Below are 5,201 nucleotides of genomic sequence, written 5' to 3'. Positions count from 1 at the left end.
GTACTCAACAGGGTGCAGAGGCTGCCTCCCAGGTGCTGAGATCGCTCCTGAGGAAGACACCTAACATTGTCCTTCAAATGCATAAGAGCACCCACACGGACACACGCAAACACACTCCCGCAACGCATACACACAAAAAGGTAATGAGACCTAATTTGTGCTGGAGACTCACTGCTAAGTTCCCACAGCCTTCCTGGTGCCCCCTCATGCCTTGTCCCCGCACGCGGCCCCCACCAATCTCCTCCAGGGTCTGACAACGCCTCCCTGCTGCCCACTCATGGCTTCCGGACCAGGAACACAGGTCAGAGGCCAGGCAACTGCCTAAGAATCCCTCACATGGTTCGAGGCCCCGACCCTTCTAGACATCCCTATCTCTGTAAGTGTTCCCTCTGAAGTCCGCCCTCCCCGCCCCCGCCCCCCCCCCCCCGTAAAGGATGGGTAGTAAATGCTTCCCTCCCAGACCAACGAGCTATGATTCAATGACCCTCATGGTCTCTCGCTGTTTTATGCTGATGGAGCCGGGAAAGGTCATGCAGCCAGGAGAGTGGCTGGGAACAGAGTGTGTCTCTGTCTTTTGTTAGCTTTGCAGGCTATTCCTTGCCACAATTTAACTATGCTCTTTAGAATTGGGATATATGGTGCATGCGCCTGGCCACAGTCGCCATTTCTGAGGCATCGTGGCACTTCATACTGCTGGTAAGTATGGAGGGGGTGGGGGAGGGAGGCTTGAACCTGAAAAAGAACAGGCACACATCTGTAACCCTAGCACTTGCAGGGGCAGAGGCAGGCAAGTCTCTGGGAGTTCAAGGACAAAGTGGTTTACAAAGTAAGTTCGAGGCCAGCCAGGACCTCAGAGTGAGATCCTGTCTCCCCCACACTCCTAAAACAAAGAATCAGGACCACAGCTGACTGTTCAATGTTATACCCCAGCCCCTAAAGTGGTACCTCGAAGACAGTGGGTACTCAGGAAACATGGGGAAAGGAAGGAGAGAGAAGGAAAGAAAAAACCACTTTGAGTGGTTCTTCCAGAAGAGCAGGAAGCAACCCAGGTTCCATTCAGCAGAGCAGGAGAAGATGCATGGGGAGGGGTCGAGGAGGCTGCTCATTTCAACCCTTCCATCAAGTGACGTCAGAACTCAATTCCATCCTGAGCAGTTTCCTCCTCTCATTTCCATCCCCTGCCATCTCTTTTTAACGCTCTCCGTTGAATTTCGTGTTGGGAAAGGCTGATTGAATTGTGGCTCCAGGGACTTGCAACAGTCACTTTAGATACTTAAGAGTTCCAATCATGCTGCCGCCACCCAACCTCCCACCACCTGAGTGCCGGAGAAGCCATCTCTTATGAGAGCTGATTATGTCTTTACAGCCCGGAACGTCACATTCTAAAATGGGGCAGTAAAAATCAGAATTTGCCATGACTAACACAAGTCATAGAAAAGGCACCAAAGTGCCTATTTGATGAGAAACAGGCTGGTGGAGTTTGCAGGTGATATCATGGATGGGGCCAAGGCTAGGGAGGGCTGTGAGGTGGCTCCCGAATGCATCAAACTGTCCAGTCTCTAGACAAGCGAGTGCCTGAGGTTCTCCCTCCACAGTAACTGAAGAAGCCATTGGCTCAAGGAGAAAGTATGCAGGCTGATTGAACAGCATCTCTGTGGCAGGCGCAATCTTAAAAAATCCTAAAAGCCGTTTCCACCCCTTTCTGGGTTGGAGGGGCTTCCCATGGGGCTTCGAAGAATGAGTGGGAATGATGGGAAATGGAGGAACCTGGAAAGAGAACAGCATATGCACAGTCCAGAGACAATAGAAATGCGTAGCTTGCAATGGCCGAACCTTTCAATGCCAATGGGAATAGGTGAGGATGAAGTTGGAGGTGACAGAGGACAGTCCCAAAGAGTTTTAAAGACCTTGCCACAAGCCAGAAGCCAGGGGAGGCAAGAGTAGGCTGTCACTGGGTCCCAGAGAGAAACACCGCAAGAGCAGAGGTAACAGGACTGAGTGGCTGGCGAGATGGCGCAGAGGGAGAGAAAGATGGCGTTCCACGTCCAGTCTCCAGGGGCAGTGGGACCCACAGGTGGTCTGGCTGTAAGACCAGTCTGGCAATGGCTCCTAAAGTCACAGGGCTGACAATGTGCCAGGACAGTGGGCGTAGGTGGTGGCAGGTGGGCAGCCTTAGGCCCCTCCCTACGCACAACTCAATTTGGCCTGTACAAAATCTGTGAGCTCCTTTTCTGAAAGGAAACGGAGGAACAGTGGATCTGGAAAGGAAGTGGGGGGACAGGCAGGAGAGGCGGGAGGGGAGGGTGGGGATGTGTTGTATGAGAGAACAAAGAAAGAGAAAAGAAAAACATTATTTGAGCTCTCTAGCTTGTCTTGGGAAACATGAGCTGGGAAACCCCAGAATAGCTGTCTCTGGCTGGTCACCGCTTGGACAGGATCCACATTCTGCACCTGTCCTCGTCATCCCTGTAGGCAGAGGCTTCGGGTCAGAGGTCATGGTGCTTGCCAGGATTTCTACAGCTATACCTCTGTCAGCTTCTGGGAAACTCAGAGAGACCCAATTACTTGTTCCAATCAAAACAGGACAGTAGAGCTCTTCGCCAAGACAAGTCCTTGTAAGAGCAATACAAGGCCAACATGGGATCCAACACAGGCTGTCATTCCTGAGACCTGCTCCTGGGGACTCCTGGTCTAAACAAAGACAAGATGTCTTGGTTACTTTAGAATTGCTGTGACCAAATGCCATGACCAAGGCAACTTCCGAAAGAAAGTGTTTGATTTGGGGCTCACGGTTGCAGAGGGCTAGAGTCAGATGATCATGGGGTGGGGGTCGTGGCAGCAGGAGGCATAGCGTTGGAGCAGGATGGAGCTGAGGGTTCACAATCACAAGACAGAGAGAGCTAGGGGTTGGGGATTTAGCTCAGTGGTAGAGCGCTTGCCTAGCAAGTGCAAGGCCCTGGGTTCGGTCCCCAACTCCGAAAAAAAAAAAAAAAAAAGAAAGAAAGAAAGAAAAAAGAAGACAGAGAGAGCTAACTGGAAATGCCATAGCTGCCCCAGTGATACACCTCCTCCAACGAGGCCACACCCCCTAAGCCTTCTCAAACAGTTCTACTAACTGGTGACCAAGTATTCAAATATATCAACCTATGGGGGCCACTCTCATTCCAACTAAGAGAAGGACACACAGAGAAGAGAGATGAGAGGACAGTGACAGGGGAGGTGGCCAGGGAGGGAGCACAGAGTTGTTCACTGCTGCCAAGAAGTTAAAGTGTGAAGTGTGTGTGTGTGTGTGTGTGTGTGTGTGTGTGTGTGTGTTGGGGGCTGTGACATGCAAGCACCCTCTAGGCCATGGGTGAATCCACACAGAGAAGTGTAGACATGTGTGTACATGTACTAGGCATATATACAAGTCCACATATGTCCCTGTATACTTATGCCCTGGCATGCACATATATATATTTAGGCCAACTTATGGTCCCGTGCACACAAGCTCTTTCATACACAGAGGTATATATGTGCACACTCAGAGAAGACAGAAACACAGGGGTGTGCAAGCATAAGTAGTCCCACAAGCACACACACATGGACTCAGACACTAGGTTGGCATGTTTGACAGACAGACACACACATGTGCACATAGACATTAGGTTTGCATGTCTGACAGACTGACACACACATGTGTACACGGCCTGTGGTCCCACCTCTAGGGATCCCTGCTCAGTCCTCATGAAACCCTGCCAGTAACAATCCAAAACCTCGTAACTAAATAAAAATGACAAATAGCCCCTCCAGATGGCTCCACATGCACGCCCACTCCTTGTGCTGGAGGGATGGCACACTCTGTGCCAATAAATCCTCCTGTTTGAAAACATTTGCCTTCTTAATTGGCCTGTTTATGAGTAAAATATGTTTGGGGAGAGTGCTTTGCCAGAGAGGGCCCCTGGGCCCAGGACTGATGCATGGGACAAAAGCCTTCCTTACCAGGGCCCAGCCTGACCTACGTCCTCAAGTGTCAACAGAGGGGGTGTCACTGCCGCCAGTGCCGTCCTTGAAATGTCCTCTGGACTCACTTCAGTACAGCCTTGGGTAGGTGATCCCTCAGAGCATATGTCCCCACCAGACCCTGTGAATGTGGCATTCCTGAATAAAGGCTCTTCATAGATGGGCTTGAGTCAGGTTGTAAGGTGACATCATTCAGCATGTCACTCTGATGCCAATGACAAGTGTCTTCATGAAGATGAGAGAAGATAGTGGTGGCTCTGATGTGAGGACATGCCAAAGATGTCATGGGGCCAGAGAGGACCAAGGGCTGCCCAGAGTCCCTAGGAGGGACTCCCCACCACCTCAACTTCAGACAACGAAGGGCCTCTTGAAGCAGGGAGGAATACCTCTCTATCATTTAAAGACAGTTTGAAGTATGAGGCAGTGTGTCTCCTCACGACTGCAGCAAGCCAGTGTCTGGTGATGTTCGGGCAGCCTGGGGAAACAGACCCACTTGCCTGTTTCCACTTGTCTACACAGAAAGGGACCTGATGGTCTCCAGCCAGCTGGAAATTGCCTTTGCAAGGTACCCTGAAGCCTCAGCCTGGGGAGGACCTGAACCAGCTGACCTTACCTAGTCACTTCCTCAGACGAGCTGTGTGGGGTGGTCTACGCAGCTCAGAACAGCCCGGCACATGCACCACCAGGAATCTGTTCTGGAATTCACTGGAGCAGGACAGGAAAGAGTCCCCATAGGACTCTGTCTGTTTCACTCTCCAACGGGCCCAGGATCAGAGCCACCTTCTCCTCACATACCCACCCCACCCAGATATGTGGGTGCTGACACCCCCCCCCCCGCCCCACGCACACTAGGCTGGAAAGTAAGGCTGGGAAACCATCCTCCTGCTGAGACCGCAGCTCCTGCCTGCCTGTGTCTGACCTGCACAGCCATCCTGCCTCCAGGAGAGACAGGGCTGCTCCCGAGTTGTAAGACACACCAGGCCAGAGCATCGGCTCAGGTACTGGTTCTGCTTCTCCTAGTCCTAAGAGCTGGCCTGTAGCCCTGGGCCCCAGTACACTCAGGGCGGGTGAGTGGGAAGTTGGCACCGCACATTGTTAAGTCTGGTCGTTCCTCAGAGACTTTTCTCATCTGAACAGTGATGGGCACCATGATGGCCCCTGAGGGTCACGTGAGAAAGCCCTCCATATCATACTGGGCA

The sequence above is a fragment of the Rattus norvegicus genome, chromosome 3 (genome assembly GCF_036323735.1).
Source record: "Rattus norvegicus strain BN/NHsdMcwi chromosome 3, GRCr8, whole genome shotgun sequence".
Classification (NCBI taxonomy): Eukaryota; Metazoa; Chordata; class Mammalia; order Rodentia; family Muridae; genus Rattus; species Rattus norvegicus.
The sequence above is the reverse complement of the archived record's forward strand: the minus strand, read 5'-3'. Positions refer to the sequence as shown.